Raw genomic sequence first — 16,561 nt, forward strand, 5'->3', positions numbered from 1 at the left:
GAATGCCACACTTAGAACCGCTGTTTCTGATGCTTCTAAAACTAAACAAGAATGGCTACTGCTACCACCCATCTCCAGAGTGGATTGTGTGCAGTACCATCTTCTTCAATATGACTAGCTTCTGGTCCAAAATTGGAGGTAGGCATATTATACTGATGGAACCTATCCATGTCTGAGATAAAAAGGGGGCTGGTAACAAAGCATCTAACATTTTTAGCTTTTCTAGTGAAAGGAAAGCACTGACTCACAAATTGAAGGGTTTGCCAAATGCAGGAAAAGGTTCAAATGCTGAAAGCAAATAAATGACAAATGTTTACGACTCATAACAACCCTACTGATGGCATTTAGGCAACCACACTACCCTAAATAATAATTATCAAAGTCATATGGTACTGCCCAACTGGCATGGCTCAGTGATTGAGCATTGACCTATGAACCAGGAGGTCACGGTTCAATTCCCAGTCAGGGCACATGCTTGGGCTGTGGGCTTGATCCCCAGTAAGGGGCATGCAGGAGGCAGCCAATCAATGATTCTCTCTCATCATTAATGTTCTATCTCTCCCTTCCTCTCACTTCCTCTCTGAAATCAATAAAGAATATATTTTTTAAAAAACACTATATTGTACTTAGAGTCAAAGCACTGTACCACAGATGACATGTTGCTTATAAGGGAAAAAATAAACTTTATAATAGAATGATTAGATTTGTCACCGCTTTACTCACTGATCAATCTCAGCACCACTAAGAGTAGGACAATCAGATCTGTGACTCCAGATATAATGCATTATGATATACACAGCATCAACCATAAATGCTGGTGCCCAAAAATGTTTTTAATTTAAACAAATCATGCCAAAACCGGTTTGGCTCAGTGGATAGAGCGTCGGCCTGTGGACTGAAGGGTCCCGGGTTCGATTCCAGTCAGGGGCATGTGCCTGGGTTGCGGGCACATCCCCAGTGAGGGATGTGCAGGAGGCAGCTGATCAATGTTTCTCTCTCATCGATGTTTCTGGCTCTCTGTCTCTCTCCCTTCCTCTCTGTGAAAAATCAATAAAATATATTTTTTTAAAAAATATGACTGAGGAAAGATTTGAAGATGGCGATGTAGGTAAACGCCTATACTCATGACCTCCCGCAACCACATCAAAATTACAACTAAAATACAGAACAACCATCATCCATAACTACTGGAAAGCTGGATGAATGGAAGTCCTACAACTAGAGAAGTAAAGATGAAAGCACACTGAGACTGATAAGAGGTGCGGAGACATGGAACGTGTGCCATTTTTTTAATTGGGAGGGAGATCATCCCTGTGGAGACCGCCCGAGGAGCAAGGGGTCCCAACCCCACACCAGAACCCAGCCCAGGGTTCCAGAGCTGGGAAAAGAAGTCCCTATGGGCAGTAAGAACTATGGGTTGTAAAAACCAGTAGGGATTGGGGCTTAGTGACACAGAGGCTGCTAGAGACCCAGCTGTTCCTCTTAAAAGGCCAGCACCACGAATTGAACTTAAAAGATCCTGCTTCCTCTGAGCTCCAGCACCAGGGCAAGATTCTGGGGAACACAGACACATACAAGGAGGAACTGGATTGTCTGGCATCAGGGCATGAACTCAGGAGCGGTTTTTTCCCAGATGGAGGTGCTCGCAGGAATCATTGTTCCTATGCTGGGACCTCCCTGGTCACAGAGCTAATTGGCAGCCATGTCTGTTTGTCCCGTCCAGGTGATTCCCTAAGACCCTGCCTCATCCAATTTACAACCCCAACCAAGATGTGTTCAGTGGATTTTGCATATGAACGTCCTTTCCTTGCTCAGGGTAAAATCTCTCAAACAAGCTGCAGCTGAGTCAGGGAGCCCCAAACCTATCAACAAAAGGTCCAAGACCCAGCACCAGCACCTTACTTCACAGCTGGGCCTTACCTGAGCATTTCCAAACCCAATACCAATAGGAGGAAGCTATAGATCTCTCTGTAGCTCCTGCCGGGTCGCCCCAGGTAATGGCTAACTTTGCACCTCCCTGGAGACCCAAGAGCCAGTATACCCAGTGGTCAGTATCAGACCATACCAGATTACAACTCTACACATCCATCAGAGACCCACTCAAGGGACAGACTCAGTGAGCACCAAAGCCCCACTGAAGCAAGTCCTGCTTCATAGGGGTGTCTCCTGCATCACAGCTCTCCTACTGTAGTTGCAGCTGGTCCTCACAGCTAATTGGCCTGGAGGTCAGTTTCTCCCAGTGACACCAACAGCAATCAAGTCTCAACTACAATAAGACTGTACTCTCAGCCCATAAAGGGGTGCACCTAGAGCTTCCAGATCAAGTGGCTGGGGAGGCTGAGCCACTATAGAATACCAACTACACAAAGCCACTCTACCAACTCAAGGAGACATAGAAGCAAATACAGAGAAGCAGCCAAAATGCGGAGACAAAGAAATGGAAGAAGCAAACTACTGGATACGGAGTTCAAAATCATGGTTAAGATTACTCAAGAATCTTCTAGAAACCTCAAAAAAAATGGAAAAGGGCCAGTCAGAAATTAAGCATACACTTACTGAAATAAAGAATAACATTCTGGGATTCAACAGTAGAGTAGAGGATTTTGAGAATCAAATCAATGATTTGAAATATAAGGAAGGAAAAAAACATCCAACCAGTAGAGCAAAAAGAAAAATGAACCCAAAAATATGAAGACAGAGTAAGGAGCCTCTGGGACAACTTCAAGCATACCAACATTCATAATATGTGGGTACCAGAAGAAGAGAGCAAGATATTGAAAACCTATTTGAAGAAATTATGACAGAAAACATCCCCTACCTGGTGAAAGAAATAGACTTACAAGTCCAGGAAAGCACAGAGAGTCCCAAACAAGAGGAACCCAAAGAGGACCACACCAAGACACGTCATAATTAAAAATGCCAAGGGCTAGAGACAAAGAGAGAATCTTAAAAGCAGCAAGAGAAAAGCAGTTAGTTACCTAAAAGGGAATGCTTATACGACTGTCAGCTGATTTCTCAACAGAAACTATACAGGCCAGAAGGGAGTGGCAAGAAATATTCAAAGTGATGAACAATAAGGACCTACAACCAAGATTACTCTACCCAGCAAAGCTATCATTTAGAATTGAAGGTCTTCACAGAATAAAGAGCTTCACAAACAAGAAAAAGCTAAAGGAGTTCATCACCACCAAACCAGTATTATATGAAATGTTGAAGGGTATTCTTTAAGAAGAGGAAGAAGAAGAAAAAGATCAAAAATATGAACAACAAAATGGCAACAAATACATACCTATCAACAATTGAATTTAAAAATGAAAATAAAGGAATTAAGCCCTAACCGGTTTGGCTCAGTGGATAGAGCATCTGCCTGTGGACTGAAAGGTCCCAGGTTCAATTCCGGCCAAGGGCATGTACCTTGGTTGCGGGCACATCCCCAGTAGGAGGTGTGCAAGAGGCAGCTGATTGATGTTTCTCTCCCATTGATGTTTCTAACTCTCTATCTGTCCCTTCCTCTCTGTAAAAAATCAATAAAATATATTTTAAAAAAATAAAATAAAGGAATTAAGAAATCTAATGAACAGAACAAACTGCTGAATAAAATAGAATCAGAGGCATGGAGATGGAACAGACTGATGATTCTCAGAGAGAAGGAGGTTGGGGGGCAGGAAGAAATTAAACAAAGATCTTATATGCATATATGCATTGCCTACGGACATAGACAATAGGGTGGCAAGGCCTGGGGCAGGGCAGGAACTGGGTGGAGGAAGTAATGGGGGGAAAATAGAGGGACATCTGTAATAATCTCAACAATAAAGATTTTTTTATAAAAAGTATGACTGAGCCCAGCCGGTGTGGCTCAGTGGTTGAATGTCAACCCATAAACAAGAAGGTCACGGTTCGATTCCAGGTTAGGGTACATGCCCAGGTTGCAGGCTTGATCCCCAGTGGGGTGGGGTACAGGAGGAAGCTGATCGATGTTTCTCTCTCATCATCAGTGTTTCTGTCTCCCCTCTCCTTTCCTCTCTCTGAAATCAATAAAAATGTTTTTTTTAAGTATGACTGAAAGTACTACTAAGCACCAAACACAAAAAGAAAAGGAGAAAACATTTATGAGAATTTATGTGCCAAGAACTGTGCTATGTCTCCTCTTTATTTTAACTTATTCAAGACAAACAACCCTATGTAGTGAGTACTATTATCCCCACTTTACAAATAACTTCCTGATGCCATACAGAGCCAAGATTCCAATGTACAGCACACCAATTTCAGAGCCCTAAACAAAAGTTTTTGCTCTTGAAAAGCCTATTGTCTAATACAAAAACAGACAAGTTACAAGACAATATTATTAGTATCACAACATAGGATGCTCTGAAAGCACACATGAGAGATTTCTAATAGTCTACAGTCTAAGTAAAGGCTTTCAAGATGATGCTATAATAAACCATTCAGAACAGAAAAATGACCTGGTCCACACTCTCTAAAAATAGCTGATATCCAAATGGTCAAGAACCCTAATTTTAATATCTTATATAAGCAAATAATCTCTCACTAATGTTATATAGCAAATACTGTGCTGAACTATGTCTAGTATTCCATAAAATCTGCAGGTCGATTTAGATACTCCAGGCAGCCATACCTGAAACCCCAAACCAGGATACATAACCCTCTGAAGCTTTCCTGTATGACACATCCTATGCTGCCCCATCCTTGCTACACTCCCCCTTTTTTTTATGTTTCTCCAATATGACTGTCGGCTCCTTAACAGCCTCTTATCTCTGCTTCTCTCATACTGAATTCATGCTTTGCCATGTAAATAAAACAATGTCAGAGAATGAAACGAAATGTATAAAGAGCCAGAGAGCTATAACACTCCATACAATAAAAAGTGACCTTTCATACTCATCGTGATATTAACTTTTACCTGAAAATATACACTCAGGAAATCTAAATTTAAGGGACACTCATAAGAAAAGTATTAAGTACAAACATGTGACAACCTATTCTTAAGTTGTTCTACCCACCACATCCTCAAAAACATATTTTTCTAGGGGAGGGGGGGGGCAAAAATACATAACTATACCTTTCCCACGTTTGTTCAATCTATGTTTTAAAAAAAAGAGAGATTTAATGAATGGTGCCTGTTGATAATCCCAGCTAAATGAAAATGTTACCTTGGGTCTATCTAGCTATTTTGAGGTATCAGAATAGAAGAAAAGTCACCCATTACAAAGACTCATAGATTCTTAATGCTGGAAGGATCTTCGAGGTCACCTAATGTTATTTACATATGCTCCTCATTGTAGAGAGAATTCAGATCACTAGGAATCATCCAACCCACTTTTACTCAATACACCACAATCTTTCTACCTTCCTTTAGCATTTACTCACTGATCCTCTGGACTCACATAAAATATGTCTTCTAGTTTGCAGTGTAGCCTTTCAAATTCTCATTTGTTTGACTTATTTTATGCCATTAGTGATTACAAAATAATATATGTAATCTAGCTGATCTAGTTCAAAGATTTCTTTGGTTTCTCAAAACTATCTAGTAAAATAAAAACATCAGGCACATTTATAGGTGTTATTTTGTAAACCTTACCTTTTTCACCCTCATAACCACCCTATGAAACAGACAAGGCAAGTCTCATCATCCCCATATAAAGAACCATCAATATAGAGTAGGACTTGAGAGTCACTACTAGTACAGTATAAGCAGATTTAGGAGCAAAAGAGACCTGCTTCTTAAGAACTCTGATTTTAAGCAAGTGAATGAACACTAAACCGAATGTTTCCTCAACTGAAAACTGGAAATAGTATAACAGCTCCTACCTCACACAGTTATTGTGAAGATTAACTAGGTAATGTGTATTATCTTATAACTAACTCATTAAATGTTAGTTATTATTAATTATGCAAAAAGAAAAAACTGTGGTAAATCCCTTATTCTCTCTGAATTTTATAGCAGCACTACATCAAGAAGTCCTGTTTTACCTACATTGCCTTCTACAAAATCAGAATGTTTTTAGTTATTTGCAGCTTAATGACTATTTTTCTTTACACACACACACACACACACACACACACCGACACCTCCTGGCCAATCAAAATTTCCAAAATCTACTATTGTCATCCTCTTCCAAACCCAATTCTCAAAAGCACAAATTTGCTAAAGCGCTTCTTTAGGAAAGTGAATTCTCAGTGGAACATAATAAAGTTCTACTATGATTCGCATACAAACATACTGAGATGTATATGCAAAATGGGAAGTATCACATTAAATGCTAAACAAACAGGCTTCCCTAACCTACTATTATTGCATTATCTTTTAAAACTATCTGATATCTTCAAATGATAGAGATTGCTATTTTAGTGTTTGTGAAACCAAGTGCAACAGGAGAAACCTGTTTCATCTATCAGAACTATTGACAATCTTGACAAGAAATACAAAATGCAGGCCAAAATTTTAAAAGAAAAAAAAAAAAAAACCTAGAGGCCAAGATTCATTAGTGAAAATTAAGCTGCATAACTCTTTTTTTTTTAATAAGCTTGATTTGCCTAGGAATAATTCCTGACACTTTTTGTTTGTTTTTATTAATCCTCACCTGATGATATTTTTCCATTGATCTTTTAGAGAGAGTGGAAGAGAGAGGAAAAGACAGAGTGAAACATCGATGTGAGATAAACACATCGATTTGTTGCCTCCTGCACGTACCCCTTCCAGGGCCCAGGCCAGGGAGGAGTCTGCAACCAAATTACATGCCCTTGGCTGGAATCGAACTCAGGACCCTTTGATCCACAGGCCAATGCTCTATCCACTGAGCCAAATCGGTTGCGCAAGCTGCATAACACTTGCATAAAAATTCCCATTAACTACCCAATTTTCCCATTAACTACCAGAAACTTTGGGTTAGTGTTAGAATCTATTCTAGACTATTGAAGGGGGGAAATGGATGGAAGAAAGAAGACATTAACTGAATTACAATTCAGTACCAACTTGATAGGCAGTAACATATCTTTGTTAACACAAAAAGACTAGGACAAAGGCAAATCAAAACATTAGTCCAAACATAGCCATTAAAATATGAGAGGAAGTTTTAAAATGAAAGAATATGATTCAAGACAAAAGAGGTTTGTGGAACTAAAACAATAAATGAATGAGATATGATGGCAAATGGCCGCTGAAATAACAAAATTACAGTAAAATAATCTAAGAAACCAAACTGTTGCCAGTATATGTAAAGGCTCCCTTTAATGGTTGACGGTTTCACTAACGTATAATCTATTCAAAGTGTCATACCAAGATAAATTTACTACAGAGAAACAAACTACTCAAGCAAATACCTAATTACCACTTTAACAACCGTTTGTATTTACATAATGCTGTTAGCAGAGGGCCTCAAAATGACAACCACATCTTGAAGCACGGAATAAATACTCTACATGGTTTATCAAAACTAGCGTTATTTGTCTCTTAAACCTTAAAAACTGAAAAACACGGGCTTATATTTTTTCTAAAAATAGTGTTTGTTATTTGCATCCTCTGTAATGGAAGTCTGATTTTAAAGTCCTGCAATTTGCATTACTGCTAATAATAAGGGCAGAATACAAGTGTATATGTGGGGTAGAGGAGAGGCTGAGAAATCCTTCACTGGTACGTGAATGAGTTCTACACTTGCCTTTGAAAATGTGCCCCTTTCTTGGAAATTTGGCATATAAAAAATCCTTTTGGGTATGCATTACTTTCATAATTGTAACTATTTAACATGACAGTCTCCAAAGAGCTAGACATTTGTTTTTAATATTTGCCAGGTAGACTGTATTTTCACCACAAATTCCTACAACTAATAGGGGTGTGTGTGTGTGTGTGTGTGTGTGTGTGTGTGTGTGTGTACACATACACATAGACACATCTATGTATATGTGTATATCTTTAAAAAATGTTTGCATAGTTTAAGTTAAGGACATCAACATCACATTTTGTACCACAAAAAAAAAAAATGATGGTAGAAAATTTGGAAGGATTCTAATAAACTCAATTTGTAAAGCCTAACAAGTCTTCCTCCCTGCCCACCCCCCCGCCCCCCCCCCCAAAAAAAAAAAAAAACAATAAAAAAAGAGACTGTGCTGACATGATTAGCTAGTCCATTCAACTGGTGGGAGGTATCAGGCAGGTTGCATCTGAACTTTTATCATGCTACTTGGGGTGTGCTGTCTTGTGGAGCAGTTCAGATGAAACTGCTGAAACTTCCTAAAATGACAGGACAATATATATACTTTACGTATCAGAAGCTTAAATAAATGAGGAACACAGTATATACAAGACACTATTCATACTTATTATGGAACCAAAGCTTATCCTGAAGATTCTTTGTCGACCATTCAGAAGTCAACTGGCTTTTTCCACCCCCCCCCCCTTTTTTTTTTTTTACAAACCAAGTAGCTATTTACTATAGCAACTTCATTACCAAGATTACCAAAATTTTCCACACACTTCCAACAGTCTCTGTATGTGTTGTTACCTGGGCAACAGTCTAAAAGTGGTTTTACCTTTATAGAACTAGTGGGTCAAAGAGAAATAAAGCTTCTTCATATTGACTGTACATCATTTTAATTAGAAGCAATAAGTGTGAAATCATCAACAGACAGAAAACCTTGAGAACTGCCACCAGTGCCTCATTTTGATTAACAGACACAACTTGAGGCCATTTATCTTCATTTCCAGGCACCTAATTCCACTGTGGAACAAGGCAAGCTCCATCTAAGACTTCAAAACATCCTGTCATACAGGCTGTCACACACATAAATGCTGAAATCCAAGGAACTTCTTTGAGTGAAAAAATCTATCAATCCCTCCCACAGCTGGCTGTGGTGTGAAATACCCAGCCTTGCTGCCCTAAATTTCTGAAAGCTAGTCAGCTCAGCTGAGCATCTATATAAAATGCTTCTGTCCGAACCAGACCTGCCTCCAAAAATTAAGTCCCAGTTATTTAAAAAACACGTTTTAGAGGGCACTTTGAAGAGACTTTCAAAACAGTTTCCTGCTCTGCTACAGCCAATTTGATGTTGTCTATTTGGCGAAACAAAAAAAAAATGGTATCTCCTTACAAAAAAAATAAAAATATTTTTCCCTTTGCAACAATTTTAGGACTGTAAACTTAAGGTTGTTTCCCTAACACATACTTTTCCCTTCAGCTTTTACTCTAAGAATAGATACCTAAGTGTTCTTTGGGTCACATTCTAATTAGGAGCACAGCATATAAAGTTTATTTAATGTTAAGAAGTATTGGGTGATCCTAGCTGGTTTGGCTCAGTGGATAGAGCATCATCCTGCAGACTGAAGGGTCCCAGGTTCAATTCCAGTCAAGGGCATGTACCAGTTGTGGCTTGATTCCCCAGCCCTGGTCAGGGTGCATGCAGGAGGCAACCAAGTGTCTCTCTCTCACTTCAATGTTTCTCTCTATCCTTCCCTCTCTCTTCCACTCTCTCTAAAAATCAATGGAAAAATATCCTCAGGTGAGGATTAACAACAACGAAAAAAGAAGTACCGGGTGACTCCAGAAACAAAAATGAAAGGTAAACTGAAAAGCAGAAAGGGGCACTGGCATTCAAGGCCCTTCACCATCTGGTGCTGACTCTTTCTTGCCTAGCTTTCCCTTTATGCCTTTTGATCACCGTGGCCCAGAAAGGCCTTTCTCTCTATACTATTTATCTTATTTCAACATGTCCAAATCCGATCCATTCTTCAAAGCATGGTGTAAAAGTCATCATTTCCTTTGTCCTTCAACTAAAAGTAATCTCTCCCTCCTCTCACTAAACCAGTGGTTCTCAACCTTGGCTGCACATTAGAATCACCTGGGAATCTTTTTAAAATCCTGGTTTCTGGTCCTCATCCTCCGGAAATTCTGTTTCTTTGTTATGGGGTAGGGCCACAACATTAGTAACAAAGAAACAGAATTTCTGGAGGATGAGGCCCAGAAACCAGGATTTTAAAAAGATTCCCAGGTGATTCTAATGTGCAGCCAAGGTTGAGAACCCCTGCACTAAACTCTTGTAGTACCTTATCTATATTTCTTTACTACACAATACTTTCTGCCTTACATTATCTTTGCTTCCATATTTAACCCCCCACAAGAGCACAAAGGCCTCAGGGTCAAGGTTCATGCCTTAAGCATCTCTATTCAAAGTGCTTAATGCAGTGTCTTGCACATACTAGTATGAGGCCCTTCAACTGAGCTACATGAACAGCTTGGGTTAAGACAGAAGAGAAATCCATTAGAAACAACTCCAGATTAGGAGTCCAGAGACCTGGCATCATTAACAACTAACTATATAACCTTCAACTTTAGTCTTTTAGCATGTATATCTGCAAACTAAAGAGGTGGACTAAACCACTGTAAGCTGCTACATCAACTGGCTGTAAAACAAATTAAGGGGTCAAAACCCAGATTTTTTTAAGTAAAATTAAATAGAAAATATCAAAGTGTGTTGTAGGCAGTAGAGTGCTATAAATGTTTAACAGTTGCTATACAGAGTGGGAAAAAACCCTAAAATATACCATTAGCTGATTCCCCTGGTGTAAATACTGCCACCATGGCTGATTTCAATCTACCAACATAATGTCACTGAACATGGACTAAGTGGGAAGAGACATGCATAACTGCCTTGCAAACCAGTATGATGAGCCAGCTCTAGCAAGGTCCTAAAAAGTAAGTATTGTTTTGCCAAACTTCTCTTTCAGCTTGGTGAGCATGTGTTGAATCAGGGTATAAGTATTTCTTACTATAAGTCACAATCAAAACAATTTAATAAATACTCAGCTAAATAATCACCTAGTCTCTTCCACATGTACTACACAATGCAATAAATCTTACTCTTGGGTACATCTGTAGTCTCTTCACCACAATTTGTATTTCTCTGCAAAAATGAAAGTAACACAGGCAAATTATAGGGAGTGGAAATTTGGCTTAGGATGTATCAGCAAAGGACCAAGATTCTCAGCCTTTGTTCAGCCCCACACACCTGAGGGACACAATATATTCCCACAAGTAGCAAAGGCTCATTTAGCGAAGGGTTGAGGGAAGAGGAGGAAAGGAAGAGAAAACCTATAGTTTGAAAACAAAAATCCAAATATTGTGATGTTTGTGCCACACCCCCACCCCTCGGAGAACCTGGGTACAGAGAATACCAATATTGTAATAAAGTAAGTTTCCATACTTAACATTTCCAAGCCAAATTCCCCAGCATAAACTTGCATCCCTCAATGAGACCTGCATCACTAAGAATTCCCTACTGGAATTAAGTTTTTGCCATGGACTAGAGACAGGTAGTATTTACTGAATTTAGAATAGGCAAGGGGGAAAATACCACAGCAAACAGTTGTTAGACTTCGTAGTGTGGGAAAATCAGGCTTTTATTCAAAAAAATACTTTATTTTCTTACTTCTTATTTAAGCTTTCTAAACTGGGCAAAGAGAGGAAAAGTTTCTTGAATATATTTTTGGCTGTACTATGTCTATCACAACAAAATCTGTAACCAGATTGTTCATGAGTGTTTATAAAGAATTGTGTTTTCTATTTTTAAGACTATTTAGAAAACAAGAAGGCTCAGAATTTCAAATATAGAGGCTCAGAATTTCAAATCTTAGCCTAAATCTAACTCCAAATCAACTGAATATATGCCTAAAAGTTTCCCAGGAAAATCCCCAAAAATTACACCAAAAAATTCCCCCCAAAATGTCAGAAAGGAGTCAGCATGAGCACAAACTTACTATACTCAAAACAATGATGGCATCCTATCTGCTGAATGAGTACAATATGGCATGTAAATGAAGTATGAAAAGGAGAATGTTGAGATACAAGTTCTGCTTAATCCCATCTTCCTTATTAAGGTCCATTGATCATAAAGTGAAAATCACTCCCCACTCTGAAAAGCCAAGAGTCAAATCAAGTCTCCATGCTGAGAATATTAATGCTCTCCTTAAAAACTGAGTATGTTGCCCAGCCTGCGTGGCTCAGTGGTTGAGCGTCGACCTATGAACCAGGAGGTTATGGTTTGATTCCTGGTCAGGGCACATGCCTGGGTTGTAGGCTCAATCCCCAGTGTGGAGCGTGCAGGAGGCAGTCAATCAAGGATTCTCTCTCATTGATGTTTCTAGCTCCCTCTCCTTCTTCTTTCCTCTCTGAAATCAATAAAACTATCTTTCTTAAAAAATTTGTGGGACATAGCAAAAAACTCTGATCATGGGAATCCCATAGGCTACAGTATCTATTTTATTCTCCAAACACCCTCTATCCAGCCATAATCATCCCCACACCACTTCAAGACAATGGCAAGCTAGAATGCAGACCCTAAATACAAAAAATGTTTGCTACTACTCTCTTCAGAGTTAATCTCTACAAGCCTGGCTATCTCCCACTCATAATATTTTTACTCAGCACAACAGAATTCCCTCTTTTGACTACTCCAAAAGAATGGATAAAAATGCTTTCAGCTTTAAAGCTGTTTCATCTGAGTTCAAATAAATATACAAGAATTCAACAAATTCAGAATGGATTAAGGCAAAAACAATTTTTTAAATACAAACTTTAGAAGTCATAAATTTAGAATCAATAAGCTGAAATATGAAAATTCCTGCTTCACATGCTTAATAAAAGTCTGTCATTCAAATAAAAAATATCACAATAACTACTAGAATGAAAAGAAAATGATATAAATCATGCAACAAGTAGCTAAGGAATAACAATTCTCAGACTATCTCAACTATAATATATACAGATTGGCATCAAATAACTCAGGCCCCAAAAAAGCTTCATACATTTATAGTCACATCTTTTTAGGTCTATTCACTATATGCCCCAGTAGTACTGGGACCTACTACCTGTTTCTAGCTTTCTAGCATACAAAGTAAGCCATATAATATGTTCACATGTTAATCACTGCCCAATGACATCCAATTCTTCCCAGATGACTTATTAATACATAACATAAGAGCACAGCCCGGCTGGGCGTGGCTCAGTGGTTGAGCCTTGACCTAAGAACCTGGAGGTCACAGTTAGATTCTGGGTCGGAGCACATGACCAGGTTATGGGCTGGATCCCCTGTATGGTGCGTGCAGGAGGCAGCCCATCATCAATGATTCTCTCTCAACATTTATGTTTCTCACCCTCTCCCTCTCCCTTCCTTTCTGAAATAAAAAATATTTTTTTTAAAAAAAAAGAGCACATTTTGAACCGATTTAATACAGACACCAGTCTAACTCAGAGTCTCAACTAACTCCCCAAGCAGGTGAGCACTTAATACAATTTTATGATAATGTATATATGAAATTCCTCTTGTCTTTCCCCTCTGCAATTTCATCATCAGTTTCATACGGGACTCTCTATTGAGACAATGAATCACAGGCCAGTTCTCCAGGGCTACCAGCTCGTGGACCAATATTTTCCATGGGCAAAATCCACTCCCCATTTGACCGCAAGCGGACTTCATGTTTGTATCTCCTGCTGTCCTAGGATTGGATATCTTCCGAAGTACAGCAGAAACCAAATATAAAAACACGAGTCTGAGAAAAGTCAGCAGGCTTTCGTGCAATTGTGTTTCCAGAATCGTAACAAGCAACCACGTACCTCCTCCCGCCATGGATGCACAAGGAAATGTACATGTATTAAACCTGCAGGCCTTGAGATCAGTTTCCAAACAGCACTGAAATCCGTCAGGCAAGCAGAAGTTCTCCCTATCTGAGACTGGCGGTTCCCTTCACTTTCATGAAACCCTCAATTCCGCCACGGACCACCTAAATCGGGGTACGTTTTCCAAGATCAGCCTCCCCGCGAGGGCCAAGGGGCATACCCAGCACCAGGGGTTAGAAACCCGGTCGGTGCGGTCCCCTGGCGCCCCCGTCCACACGCGGGCGCACGGCTGCCCGCCCTACACCGTGGCGACCGGTGCGAAGCCCTCGCCCGTCTCAGAAACTTGGACTCGGCCGAGTCTCGGGACTCAGCACCCACGACCTGGACGGGGCTGTCGGGCCAGGCGGACGGTCCGTCCGCGCGGGGCGTTCCTCGCAGGTGGACATCTGCCCAGAACGCAGCCCGTCCCACGCGGCAAAACCACAGGACTCCACAGCGGAGCCGAGCCGAGGCGAGCGAGTGCCGGGCGGAGACGGGGGAGTGCGAGGGCGCGACCCGGGCACGAACGGAAAGAAACCCGAGTGTGGGCAAGAAAACACCCCACCCGGCGCCGCGGGGCTGCTGCGGCGGCGACCCCGGCGGCGGCCACCGCGGAGGCGAAGGCAATGTCAGGAGGGCACGGCCGGGGCCGAGCGCCCCAGTGGCCACCCGCCCCCAGGTGAGGGGCGCCCACCCCGCCCGCCCCGGCCGCGAGGAGCCGCCACCCCGCAGAACCTCGCAGTCCGGGCGGCGATCGACCGTCCCGAGCGCGCCCCGTGCCCTCCTCCCGAGGTCCCCTCGCAGCGCGGCCCGGCCCGGCCCCCTCCTCGACCCTCCTCCCTCAGCTCAGCCCCGGCGCCAACACCCCCGCCCGGCCCGCCGCCCCTGGCCACCCGGCCCCTCAGGCAGCCGCGACCGCCTCACCTCCTCACGTCCCCGCGGGCAGGGCCGCCACAACTCTGCCAGGCGCCGCGTCCCCGCCGCCGCCCGCGCTCTGCGGCCGGGCCGGTCCCGTTCACTCCGCGGCAGCCAGAGCCGCGGGAGGCGGAGGGAGCGAGAGGGCGGGGGAGAGGCCGCTGGCAGGAAGAGGCGAGGAGGGAGCGGGCCGCGGGGGCGGTGCATCGGGGACGCGCACGTCGGCCATCGGGAGCGGCGCGCGCGCTCCCGAGGGCGGCGGCGGCGGCGGCGCGCGCGGCCCTGGCCTGGCCGCGGGGCTGCCAGACTCGGGGCTGGAGGTCCCGCAGGACCGGGGCTGTTGGAGGGGGGACCCGGGAAGGGGCGAGAGCGGCTCGCCGCCTTCCGGAACCGCCCCCCGGGACGCCACAGCAGCGGTAGCGAGTTGTTGGAGAATTCTGAGTTGGGGACGATGGTTTTCTTGCTCGTAAACCTGGTTTCCATCCTTTCGTTAAATGTCCAGTCCTCCTCAAAGAATACGAACTCTTGTCTGTGTCTCTTGCACGGTGTCACGAGCTCATGAAACGCTCCCTTGTTAGTGGGTCATGTGGGACTCGGGGAGATTGGAGAGAGAAATAACCCACGGGGTTGAACAGGAGAGCGCTAAGCACTGCTTGGTGTTTATAAGAAGAAGAAAACGTGCACCTCTTTATCCGTTGGGGTAATAAATGGAGGTGTACAAACGAGGTAGAGATAAAATAACCAACTCTTTTCCTCTACAAATAATGTACCAAAAAAAAAAAAGCGTTGATCCTTGAACTGTGTGGACTTCCTCCTTCCTGGATCCTGCAGCCAGAAATGATCTGTAAATGTTCCCGATTTCCTTTGCACTTTGTTTCTATGTTTGTGGCACCTAATATTCAACCTTATCTGGGTAAATCTGTGCAAAATTTTATCCCCCTAGGAAATCCTGGAGAACCTGCTTCATCCGTTTTTGCATCTTCCACAAAGCCTAGCATAGTGCACAACTCATAGAAAGTACTCCAGCCCTGGCCAATTTGGTTCAGAGTATAGAACGTCAGCCTGCAGACTCAAGGGTCCCAGGTTCGATTCCAGTCAAGGGCATGTACCTTGGTTGAGGGCACATCCCCAGTAGAGAGTGTGCAGGAGGCAGCTGATCGATGTTTCTCTCTCATCCATGTTTCTCTCTGTCCCTCTCTGTAAAAAATCAATAAAATACATTTTTTTAAGAAAAGAAAAGAAAGTACTCCAGCCCTGGCCGGTTTGGCCCAGTGGATGGAGCATCGCCCTGGGGATTGAAGGGTTCTGGGTTTGATTCCGATCGGGGGCATATGCCCGATCCCCAGTGGGGGGTTGTTCAGGAGGCAGCCCATCAATTATTCTCTCATCATTGATGTTTCTATCTCTCCCTTCCTCTCTGAAATCAATAAAAATATAAAAAATAATAAAAATTTAAAAAAAGAAAGTACTCCATAAGTCAGCAGTTCTCAACCTGTGGGTCGCGACCCCTTTGGGGGTCGAATGACCCTTTCACAGGGGTCGCCTAAGACCATCGGAAAACACATATATAATTACATATTGTTTTTGTGATTAATCACTATGCTTTAATTATGTTCAATTTGTAACAATGTAAATACATCCTGCATATCAGATATTTACATTATGATTCATAACAGTAGCAAAATTACAGTTATGAAGTAGCAACGAAAATAATTTTATGGTTGGGGGTCACCACAACATGAGGAACTGTATTAAAGGGTCGCGGCATTAGGAAGGTTGAGAACCACTGCCATAAATGCTACTGCCGAACAAGTGAATATAGTGCAGCAAGACTTCATTAAGTACAGGGTCTAATGATTTGGCTCTACAATGACTCCTTTAATTTGAAATCTGTCCCACGTCAATTCCCCTGCACTCATTTGCCCACCTAGATCCAAAAGCTTCTGAGAAATAATGACATTTGTCAACAAACCCTCTCTCTC

The 16,561-nt window shown here is 42.3% G+C and overlaps 1 protein-coding gene across 1 annotated transcript in view; it reads right to left on the bottom strand.

The window, feature by feature from the left end:
- RABGAP1L (RAB GTPase activating protein 1 like) overlaps positions 1-14,722 on the bottom strand; it is a 444,263-nt gene extending 429,541 nt beyond the window's left edge. The window contains exon 1 of the mRNA XM_059674299.1: positions 14,589-14,722. The gene's annotated coding sequence lies outside the window, so the exon portion shown is untranslated. The remainder of the gene's footprint in view (positions 1-14,588) is intronic.
- Positions 14,723-16,561: the final 1,839 nt, after the last annotated feature.

The sequence above is a fragment of the Myotis daubentonii genome, chromosome 18 (genome assembly GCF_963259705.1).
Source record: "Myotis daubentonii chromosome 18, mMyoDau2.1, whole genome shotgun sequence".
Classification (NCBI taxonomy): Eukaryota; Metazoa; Chordata; class Mammalia; order Chiroptera; family Vespertilionidae; genus Myotis; species Myotis daubentonii.